We start from the raw sequence: 12364 nt of genomic DNA on the forward strand, positions 1-12364 counted from the left end.
TTCTCTCTTAGGACCTGTGGCTTCAACACACATATGCCTAATTGTTGCCCCCACCCCCGCCCAGTTGAATCCACTTTTTAAGTTTGTGTCTCCCAGAATGCAACAATTCCATATATGAATGATGGTTCAACAAGGATTCCGGCCCAGGGCACCAGAGGATCCCCTCCTCCTAAATCCCATGGACCAGGCCACCAAGGAATTTCACTCAAATCACCTGTCAGCATGTTAGTATAATACCATGCTCTGGTCTATAACTGCACAGAACCCCAGACGGACAGACAAGGTTATGTATGGACAGCACACCCCCACTGTTCAACATGAGCCGCTACTGAAGATGAGACCTCTGCCCAAATGGCAAGGATTTGCCATTGTTGATCTAGCAAGCGGTAACATAGAGGCCAGTTTTAGGCGACAGACTTGAGCAATGGTCACCTGAGTATGGTAGAAGGTCCCACAGTGACGAGTGGGCTGGATGCAAACAGGCCCGTTAGACAAGTCACCTCAAAATATCTATAAGCCCTAGCTGACTCCTACCCAGACACATGTACCAAAAAAAGGAAAAAAAAAGCCAAATATTTCACACCACCTTACCTTCCCCTCTTGACCATAGCCCCTACCACTGCCTCCTGGGAGACCATCTCTGCTTTGCTGTCCTGCCTGCTGCTCCCTTACAGTGTATTCCCCAAACTTCTATCTCCTTTGCTCTGCTTGGGTGAATTCTTTCACCACCCATGCTGCTGGCCTACACCTGAATAGGTTGCCCAACAATCCAAAGTTTACTCCTAAATTAGTCTAAGAAAGCAAAAACCTTTGTTGCACAGGTGGTAAGGAGGCTGTAGTGAAAATGGCATCCCCAGTCTCACGGGTAATTATGACACAACGGTGCCACAAGCCCACTAAACTGGGACACTGGGCTGGTGCTCCTGGAATAGACTTTCCAGCACAAACAAACTTGAAGGTTGAGGTGACAGATGTTTCCTAGGGTCTGGAAACTCTCATGACTAACTCCCCCAACAGCAGGCCCATCTGGACCAAGAGAGAGACAGAGGCATAGACAGACAGAGGGAGAATGTTCTCCAGTCTGTTTGGTTGGCCAAAAAGTTGCACCCAAACAGGTACATTTTCCAGATTGTGAACACCAGGCAGAATATGCTCACTAGTCATAAAGCCAAGATATTAAGGTCATACAAGATGAAAGAGAAATCCACATCCGTTTATAATAATAATAATAATAATAATTATTATTATTATTAGTTTATTCTGGCTAGGCCTTGGTTTCTTGCAGCCACACTAATCCCTAGGAGGGATGTGGCATGGGGTTGGGAACTGAGGGGTGCTTTACAGTATACCTTCTTTCATGGAAGTTTTCCTGAGATTGACAGATTACCTAGTATCAATCTAATTTATTCCGCGACCAATTTATACTAACACATGTGTCTTCTTGAAGTGCTGAGTGCTCTAAATGCTTTGAAGACCTAAGCTCTGGGGAACTAGATGGCTCAGTTGGTTAAGCATACACCATTGGCTCAGGTGATGATCTCATGGTTCATGGGTTCGACCCCATATCGGGCTCTGTACTGACAGCTGAGAGCCTGGCACCTGCTTCCAATTCTGTGTCTCCATCTCTCTCTCTGCCCCTCCCCCGCTCACACTCTGTCTCTCTCTCTCTCTCTCTCTCAAAATAAATAATTAAACACAGAGAGTGTGAAGGTGGGGAATGGACAGAAGCCTGAGACAAAGGAGAGGTGACAGGGTGCGCATCCAAGAGGGTGTGACATTTTTCTGCTCAGGAGACTAGAGAGCAGGATGCAGCCATTTTAGCCTGTAGCAGACCCACACTTACCCACCCCAGTGAGCGAAGCAGCACCACCAAATGGAGAATGGAGCCATTACACAGAGCCCTATCCATCTGCAACCTCTGGGCACATCCCCCAGAACAGCATAAACCCCTTCCATGCGCTGAATCTGGGGACCATATTGTGCTACAAAGTTTCAGTTCTAGGAGAAACTGGATCTAGCTTCTTTCAATTTCATTTTGTTTGCTTGTTCGTTTGTTCTTTTGTTTGCTCCAGTTTTTGTTGTTGTTTTTATTTCTTTTCTTCCTTGGATAAAAAAAGAGCAAAACTTTTTACCCTATTTTATTTTCTTCATTTTGTATAATTTTAATTTTTAAAAAATATTGTAAATTTGTAAACTGTTTTTCTTTTCTCTTTTTTCTCTTTTCCATCAAGTATCTCTTATCAAGCAGACGAAAACACATCTAGCATCTAGCTTCCTTTCTTTGCTTATTTTAAAAAATTTGTTTAATTTTAATTTTTAATTTTAATTTATTATTATTTTTCCCCAAAGTGACAAGATGGAGAAATTCACCCCAAAAGAACGTAAAAGGAGAAATAATGTGCAGATATAAGTAAGATGTCTAAATTAGAATTTAAAACCATGATTATAAGAATACTAGCTGAGGTTGAAAAAAACATAGTAGACCCCTGAGAATCCCTTTTTGCAGAGACAAAAGAACTAAAATCTAGTCAAGCCCAAGTTGTAAATGCTATAACTGAGATGCAATCTTGAATGGATGCCATGACAGTGAGGATGGATGAAACAGAGCACAATCAGTGTTATGGAAGATAAAATTCTGGAAAATAATAAAGCCAAAAAAAAGAGAAAAACAAAGGCAAAAGATCACAATACAGGATTTAGAGAACTCAGGGACTTACTAAGAGGAATACGTTCACATCATGGGCGTCCCAGAAGATGAAGAGAGAGAAAAAGGGGGAGAACATACATGTGAGCAAATTATAGCTGAAAAGTTCCCTAATCTAGGGAAGGTACAGACATCAAAATCCAAAAGGACAGAGAGCACAAATTAGATTCAACAAATAATGACCATTACCAAGGCATATCATAGCTAAATTCACAAAATACACAGAAAAACTAAGAGTCATGAAAGCAGCATGGGGGGAAAAGGTCCTTAACCTCTAAGGGAAGACAGATCAAGTTCGCAGCAGATCTGTCCACAGAAATTTGGAAGGCCAGAAAGGAGTGTCAGGATATACTCAATGGGCTGAATAGGAAAAATATGTAGCCAAGAATCTTTCCTCCAGGAAGACTGTCATTCAGAATGTAAGGAGAGATAAAGAGATAACAGAGAAACAGAAGCTAAAGGAATTTGTGACCACTAAACAAATCCTGCAAGAAATTTTAAGGGGGAGACTCAGAATGGAGAAGACTCCAGGGTGCCCAGCCTCTTTGCTGGATTCAAAGATGCCTTGGCCAAGGCAGGGCTTCTGCTCCTCTCTGGGTCGCAGCCTGGGGACGAGGCTGACTATTACTGTGCTACAGCTCATGGCAGTGGGAGCGGCTTTCATTGCTCACAGCGTCTCAGATAGCGAGCAAGCGAGAGAAAATACCTGTGCACAAAGATCATGATTCCGAGCATCTTTTCAGTATGAAACTTACCTGGAGACACATGCAGATGGGATTCTTCTGCAGAAAGATCTTTCCTTGAACAGGGAAAATAGAAATGCTCATGTTTGAATGTAATGTGAGAAAAAATTGGGCATCCCGGGAAGACACTGACAGTTGACATAACAGAGGCCAACCGCACGTCCCCACGGGGTCTGGAGAAGATGCACAGAAATAAATACTGTGTCTGCACCTGAACGTGCTGCCCAGCAAACATTCATCTACACATCAGTGTTACCATGTGGTCCTTAAAGGGCTTTGTGTCACTACTGATGTACCCACAGGTGATATAGGGACAATAACCCTAGTCATAGTCAAAGTGCCCTCTGTCTGAACCAGCTATTGTGAATCTGGACCAGATCCTGCAGACTCTCCCTGCCAACACCCCGCAAACCCTCCCTCCTGTTTTCCCATCTGTTCCCGTGTCCCTCAGACGCTCAGTCTCTACCTCTGGCTCTTCAGGTCTGACCTCCATCTCCATGTCAGGATTTCAGAGGAAACTAGAAGTGACCTTGCTGTAGTTTCCTATCTCCAGGGTCCATCCCTCGGGAGGAAAATGGACAGAACATACAGCTGCATGTAGTCCCCTCACATTCCCTTCCGGTTCTCGGACAACTGGGGAGTCCCCTGCCCCTTTGTCGACCCCTTTGGATCAGACCCCCAAGCAGCTTCACCTCCATCCCTGCCCCATTACACAGGAGTGTCTGTGTTTGGAAGAAGCAAACCTCTCCCAGCCTGTGCTGACCCACATCTGCACCCTGAGAAGTGACACCGTATATAGGCACTGGCAGAAGGCAAAGAGCCATCCCTGGTTTCTGCTGAGATTCAAATCAGAGTCAGATGCACTCCAGGGATCTTGGGTCTTCTATCATTTTCCGGATCCAAAGATGCTTTGACCAGTTCAGGTTTTCTGATATCTCTGGACTCCAGCATGAGGAGAAGCTGACTATTACTGTCTCATATGCCACGATAGTGCTAATGCTTATGTAGTGCGTCAGTCCCATTGGGAAGTGAGACAAAGTCCCCCTTCACTCTCTGGGTCTGGTGACGTTACCTTTCAGGTGGCTCAGGGGGTGACTTCTGTGCTCAGATCTTCAACAGACCCTCCGTTGTCTCAGAGACAGATGATGTGACACTGTCATATCCTTTCCTTCAGTTATATTTTTACACTGACGACCCATTCTCACCGTGTTCATGTTTTCAAAGGCAAACTTTGTTGTTCAGAGGTAAAAAAAATATTCAGTGGAGATGTCCGAGAACAAAAGGTGTTGATTCCCAATCAGCTCTAGGGCTCAGTCGCAGATGGTTTGGGTCTGATTGCTTCAATTCTGGGCTTCAGTTTGCAAAAACAGAATGAGGAGATAAATGGTAGTCTACATAGAGGCAATAAACCATCAATATATAAAAATAAAAGCAGTTCCATTTATAGTGATATAATTATGCAATTCTTAAGGATGTATTTTGGAAAAATTGAAAGCCTTGTATATGGAAAACTACAAAGCATCGTAAGAGAAATTAGAAAAAACTGGGATGAATGAATAGATATTCCTTGCTTGTGGATCAATGTGCTGAATTGGGTTAAGGTAAGAATTCTTTCTTTTCTTTTAAGTTTGTTTTTCAGAGAGAGAGAGAGAGAAAGAAAGAGGGAAAGAGAGAGAGAAACCCAAGCAGACTCTGCACTGTCAGCACAGAACCCTCTGATGGGCTCGATGCCATGAACCGTGAGACCACAACGTGTGCAGAAATCATGAATAGTACGCTGTGCCACCCTGGTGCCCCAGAAATCATTCTTTCTAAAATTGTCATTCAGTAGCTGGTGTCAATAGCACCCTAGCACAAAACAGACAAAAAATGGAATATGTCACACAAATAAGCAGAAAACTATTTCAAAGAAAATATTAAAAAAAACAGTATTCAGTTATATACATGTATCACAAGAAATACACACAACGATGAAATGGGGTGTATTGTGGGGATGCAAGGCCAGTTTTATATTAAACAATCAGTCAATGTAATCTCCAATATTAACAGGCTAAATAAGAAAAAAACCCTGGGGCACCAATTTGGCTCAGTTAAGCATAGGACTCTTGATTTCAGCTCAGGTCATGACCTCAGGGTTCCTGAGGTCAAGTGCTCCATGGGGCTCCACGCTGACAACATGGAACCTGCTTGAGATCCTTTCTCTCCTCTTCTCTCTCCCCATCCCCAGCTCAAGCTATCATTCTCTCTCTAAATAAATAAATGAATACACTGAATTTTAAAAATTATTTTAAATAAACCTGGTCTTATCAATCAATACAGAAAAAGCATTTCACACAATGCAAAACCTATTCATGACCAAGAATGAGAATGAATGAATGAATGAATGAATGAAAAAGACATCATTTCTCAGAGAATGAAAATAGAGGAGCACATCCTCAGCTTGATAAAGAAAATGATGAAACACCACAGCTAACACACACTGAGGTGTGGCTCTGAAAGCTTTTCTCCCAGGGTGGCAACCAAGGTCCTCATGTCCAGTCTCAACACTGCTGTTAGCCATAGGACTGGATGTGCCTGACCAAAGCATAAGGCAAGTCAAACAATGAGAGGCATACAGACTAAGGAGAACAAGAGCCAATTGTCCCTATTTTCAGGCCAGAGGATGGTATACGGGAAAAATACAAAGGGAGCTATGAATATGTATGTAAATATATGAATTCAAAGGGTAATAAGCAATTTCGGGAATGTGGTGGAAAACAAGATCAACGTAGAAAGATCATTTAGTTGCGTCTATACGAGCAATAAACTTTTGAAAAACAAGGTAAAAATAACACTTCAAACCACTCCATGATGAAGTCTTTGGGTGAATATTTAACAAAACATGTACGGGACATGGATGCTGAAATCTCGACAATGCAGGGAAAAGGGATCAAAATGGATCCAAAACCGTGGAGGGATATGTTGTCTTTAAGGATTAGTAGAGTCAATATAGTAGAGATGACAATTCTTCCCAACTTGTAGAGAACAGTAATTCAATTCCTATCACAAGACAGAGTGGTGTGGATGGAAGGTAGACACAGTGGCCAATGTAACAGAACAGAAAACTCAGAACCAAACTCACAAAAGCATGGATAAGAAATATTTATGGATACTTATGGATAAGAAAACCTTATTGACAAGGGTGCAGAAGACTTTCAGAGGAGAAAGGATGGCCTTTGAACAAATGTCCACAGAACCACTGGATATCCATCGAGAGAAATGAATCTCACCGAAAACTCTGACCTCATAAAAAAATTCACTAAAAGGCTTATTGACATACTGTAAAGTATACAGTTGTAAACATAAAAATGGAAAAAGTCGTCAGGCTCTAGGGTTTGTATAAACATGTTTAGATAAGACCCCATTAGCACAAGCCATAAAAAAACTGATACATTGGACTTCATCAAAGATAAATTCATTGTTTTCCCTTTCCTTGATAAATCACTTAGCCAATAAATGAGCTAAAAAATCGCAGATTAAAACAAAACCCAATTTATTGGACACTCGTTGGCATCCATCGCTACAATGCATAGGAGCTGAGAAACATTCCCAAGGTTTACAGATGCTACCTCGCACACCAGTGCAGGGATATGATGTCTGCAGTATCTTCTGCCAGATGTCAACAACTTACCACTAACGGGAGGTAATGTTTGCAACTCACAGAGACCAGGACTCCTTCTGGGCATGCAAAACACTGCAGTCATCAAGGGCAGTATTATGGGATCACGTTGGCCATGATTCAGCTCAATGATGTGTGAACAAACGGAGCTGAGGAAACCAGCTGGGCTCTCAGGGCTGTTGGACACAGTGAGGTATGTGCCTGTCAGTCAAGAGGGGGCGCTGTGGGAGTACCCTGTGGTGTCTTCACAACTGCTCAGAACCTGGGCCTGGGGACTGGGCTCTGGGCTCCCTCATGGGAAGTCGGCACGTGTGTCCCTTCTGGTGTGGCAAGGTCCCCCGAGCAGGGACCTGTGCGTTGTGCATGCAGTGCTTCCTCCCAGGGGTCTCCCCAGTGGTGAAGCCAACCTCCATCGTCCCCAGGGTGTGTCCTTCAGCTGGGCTGAAGCACCAGGGCTCAGGGAGGGGCTGGGCAGTCACTAGATGGACTTCATTCGCATGGACAGCTCCTCCTGTGGCAGAGGGTGGAGGAGAAAAGGAGGCCCGGGGCAGCCCAGCCCAGTGTAGGTACTACGGTCTATGTCATCATGGCTTGGACTCTTCTAGTCCTCATGCTTCTGTCTCAATGGACAGGTAGGGGCTGGCCTCAGGGACACAGGGGGATCTCAAAGGGTGCTTGCCATGTTCAGCATCCTGGTACATTTTGCCTGCATTTCAGGTTCCATCAGTGACGAGTGTCTGTGTTTGCAGGTTCCCTGTCCCAGCCTGTGCTGACCCAGTCGTCCTCCCTGTCTGCATCTCCGTGAACAACAGCCAGACTCACCTGCACCCTGAGCAGTGGCTACAATGTTGGCGGCTACTACATAAATTGGTTCCAGCAGAAGCCAGGGAGCCCTCCCCGGTATCTCCTGTACTACTACTCAGATTCAAATAAGCACCAGGGCCCTGGGGTCCCCAGCCGCTTCTCCGGGTCCAAAGATGCCTCGGCCAATGCGGGGCTTCTGCTCATCTCTGGGCCGCAGCCTGAGGACGAGGCTGACTATTACTGTGCTACATATCATGGCAGTGGGAGCAGCTTTGGATACTCACAGTGTCTCAGATAACGAGGAAGTGAGACCAGAACCCCTGGGTCCACAGTCCTTGCCTCCGAGCCTCTTTTATTGAGAAGCTTCTGTGGAGGCTCCTGTAGGGGAGAGTCCTCTATGGTGAGACCTGTCCTTGAGGGGTTTGAAGTGACACACAAGAAATTTAATAGAGAATATATGGGAATCAACAGAGACCTAGAAAGTCAAAAGACACGCAGACAAAATGAGATCTGTGTTTTTCTGAATTACATGGAAGGAGGTAGGGGTCTAGTATTCAATGCAAAGAAATGCACATCACAGACTGAAGAAGAATAGAGTAGATGTTAGGAAAACAATGTGTGCAGGGCCCCTGGGAAATGATGGGACACAGAGGACTGTGACCAAACAGGCCTTGCTGGCCGCCCCTCCCCCCCCACGGTCTCCCCCACCATGTCCATATCTAGTGCAGTTGTCTGTGGTGCCAGCTGGCTTCCCAGAGCAGGTGCTCGCACTGAATTTTTTAATCAGTTGAAGAGACATGAAGAGCTTTTCCTGTGTGTGTGGACCTTGACTGCTTTTTAACTCAAAATAATCTTCATCCCAGGGAGCCTGGGTGGCTCAGTCATTGTCTATCTGCTCGGGTCATGGTCTCCCGATTCGTGGGATCGAGCCCTGCATGGGGCTTTGTGCTGACAGCTCAGAGGCTGGAAGCTGCTTCAGATTCTGTGTCTCCCTCTCTCTCTGCCCCTCCCCCACTCATGCTCTGTTGCTCTCTGTCTCAAAAGTAAATAAACACACGAACATTTTTAAAAAATAATAAATAAAAAAACTTCATGCCCAGTGGCTCATTGAGGGGAGGCCTGCCCTTGTGTCCTGCAGTTCCAGTAAGAATTTGCTATGGCCGAGGTCAAAGTTTGTTGTCTGCGCGCTTCTCTTGGATTTTGACGGTTCCCTGTCTCACACATGGGTCTTTCATCCATGTTGAGCTTATTTTTGTATATGGTGTAAGAAAGTCGTGCAGTCGTTCTTCTGCACGTTGCTGTCCAGTTTACTCCACACCATTTGTTGAAGGCACTGTCTTCTTCCCATTGGATGTTCTTTCCTGCTTTGTCCAGCATGAGCTAGTGTATAGTGTCCTGGACTTGACACTTTCCAAGTTCCTCTGTCTCCCCAGGAGTCATTGTCAACCTGTGCTCACCCAGCCTTCATCAGCGTCACAATCGAGGAAACAGAATCCCCATGAGCAGGAAACCCAGTGACAGCGAGTGTCACTGGAGTCCCATCAGCAGGGCAGGACTTGCTTTGAACACCTGCTCTCCTGGGATGAGGCTGATGCTCAGGGATCCGTGAGTGAGTCTCTGTCCCCATGGGCGGCTGAGCCCTCAACCATGTCTGGGTTCCAGGTAGCGCCCGAAGCTGATCAGCGCATTGATTCTGGGACAGCAGCCTCAGTGCTGCTCCCTTGGAGCTCAAGGCCCACAGGGACCCGAGGCACACTCTGCATCCTCTCAGGGCTGGACTGTCACCCTCAGACACTCCAGTGACGCCTCCAGCCAGGATAGGCCTCTGCTGAAACGTCTGTCTCAAGTCAGGGCTACAGGGCCTGTGACCTCAGAGACACAGTGCCCCTTATCTCCACCTCAGCTGGCGTCAATATGGGATCTTTGAAAGAATTTTCTGGGTCAAATTGGCCTTAGCTAGTGGAATCATTCCTCTAATCAGCGGTGGCTGACTGAGCAATTTTTCTATCCTGAACACGGTGAACACAAGACACAGTGACTATTGCTTTACCCACCCTGAGAGGAGTCTGACCCCTTATCGTTCCATGCAGCAAACTCTGTGTTTGTTCATTCCACCAGCGAGATCAGTGTGAAGTTCACTGGAACAGGCTCCTCATGGTGTTTCCCCGGGAACCATGTTGGGCTTTCCTACTTTACCTGTTAGACCAGCCCTAATATGCAGAATTGTCATTAAAATAATAATAATAACAAAAATGAATCAAGTGATTTAAGCAAGGTATTGGCCCCTATTCAACCAAGAACTAAATGTCACGTATTTTCCATTATGTTTTCATGCATTTGGCAAGCACTATTTTAAATCGTATTCTGTCTGCAATAAACATGGGTCCGGGGAAACACACTCGCAATTGAACCTGTACCTTCCCATTGAAACTGTCACTGAGTTTAAATCACTCTTTTGGAGCTGAGTTTTTGGAAAAAATGACACACATTCATTTTAAGGTAACAGTTGTCTAATAGGTGATTAACACATAAAGTCTGCAAGGAGGTCCCTGTCAGAACACCTGCAGCTGTCACTCCTTCTCTCCTAGAACTCCCTGCAGGTTTGCCCTTTATGCTCTGAGGTCAATGCCACACACAGCCTCGCTTGTCAGGGCTCTTGCAGAGTTGGGTCTATGTGCTTGCAGAACAGATATTAGGAGGGAATCCGTGCCCACAGTGTGCGGAGGATTGTTTCTAAGCTGGTGGAAATGGTGACAGATGACCGAGTTTTTTAGGGCTTAACCCTTCTAGGAACAAACGAGGGCTTCTACACAACCCGGAAAGGAGTGCTCCCCAACTCCTCAGGGCTGTGTGAACACGAGTGGAAGGGGAGTTCCGGAAACCAGGGAGGAATCCCATAAGAGGAACGGCCAGCCTCCTGGACAGAAGGGAACACCTGTCCATGGAGACCTGTCACTGTTCTGAACTTGATCATGATCTCAAAAGAGTGTATCCCAGAGATACCAGCTCAGTCTTGACCCATGAATGAGCAAGGGAGCAGTGGGGAGGCTGGAGCTGTCTCTCTGATGGGCTCTGGTCACCATGTCACACAATGGCGTGTCTGTGACTGGACACTAGGGGTCACTCAGGGCCTGGTTCTGAGGGGTCAGGGTTATTGACTCTTTGGATCTGCCACCTGGCACTGCCTTTGCCTTCTGCTCAGGCCTCCCATCTGGGACCTCCCCACCCCCTGGCCCCAAACAGCCCCTGCCCTGCCCACCCCTGACCTCCTCAGGATGAGGGACCAACTGGGGTCTGTGAAGGGTCAGAGAGCTGGGGGTCTCATGCATGGATGGGCCCTCCCTCTCTCAGAGGATGAAGAGGGGAAGGAGGGGTTAGGGAAGATCTGCTCAGCAGTGGGGTCACACAGGGCAGGAAAGGTGATGACCTCCACCATGGCCCGGTTCTCTCTCCTTCTCATCCTACTTGCTTGCTGCATAGGTGACTGGATGCAGAGACAGGGGAAGGGGCCCCGCTTCCTCCTCTTTCTCTAGACCCCAGCCTCATCCTCTCTGTCTCTTCTTCTTCCAGGGTCCTTGGCCCAGTCTGTGCTGTTTCAGCCATCTTCAGTGTCTGGGTGGGTCCCTGGGCCAGACACTCACCATTTCCTGCACTGGAAGCCCAGCCAACACTGGAGCCGGTTATTGTGTGTTTTGGTACCAACAGCTCCCAGGAATGACCCCTAAAGCCATTCTCCATGAGCACACTTGGCCTGTGGGGGTTCCAGACCGGTTCTCTGGCTCCAGGTCTGGCAACACAGGCTCCTTGACCATCACTGGGCTCCAGGCAGACGACGAGCCTGATTATCATGGCTCAGTGTGGGACAAGAAACTCATTGCTTATGCAGTGCCCAGTCCTTTGGGGAAGTGAGACAAAAATCTGCTGTTTCCCCAGCAACGGGGGTCCTCTTGCAGCCTCCCCTCTTTGGCCAAGTCAGCTGCTTCCTTCTTTTGGTGTAAACTGTAGTCTGAGAACAATTTCAAGGAACTTTGGTTACCAAATCATCCATGTTCTGTTAACTTCAGGTCCCCAAGCCTGTCCTCGGCAGGAATACATTGTAGGAGATTCTCCTTCCGAGGAGAAATTCCTGGGTGTCAGGGGCCAGCTGCCCTGGGGACAGAGTCTGTGACAGGTCAGGACAGAGCCAGGAACAAAGAGTCCAGGTGTGTCTGGGTGTTGATACAGTGCTGCCCAGATAATGTGCATCCATAGCACTTTCTGAACACCTAGTGTGTGCCACAAATGACTCTAGGGATGTGGAACCCATGTGGACGTGACAGGAAGGGTCCCCATGTTCAGGGAGTTGACAGTGTCTGGGAGAAGAGAGAGGACACAGAACCTAAACGTGTTGTAAAGGAAGGTTGTGTCCCAGGATCTTGAGGAGGGGTGAGGTCTTTGGGGTTAGAGCTGGAGCAC

The 12364-nt window shown here is 46.6% G+C and overlaps 1 pseudogene; it reads left to right on the forward strand.

The window, feature by feature from the left end:
• Positions 1-7676: 7676 nt before the first annotated feature.
• On the forward strand, positions 7677-8235 carry LOC131489692 (probable non-functional immunoglobulin lambda variable 5-48; annotated as a pseudogene).
• Positions 8236-12364: the final 4129 nt, after the last annotated feature.

Source organism: Neofelis nebulosa, chromosome 11, assembly GCF_028018385.1.
Source record: "Neofelis nebulosa isolate mNeoNeb1 chromosome 11, mNeoNeb1.pri, whole genome shotgun sequence".
NCBI classification, from domain to species: domain Eukaryota; kingdom Metazoa; phylum Chordata; class Mammalia; order Carnivora; family Felidae; genus Neofelis; species Neofelis nebulosa.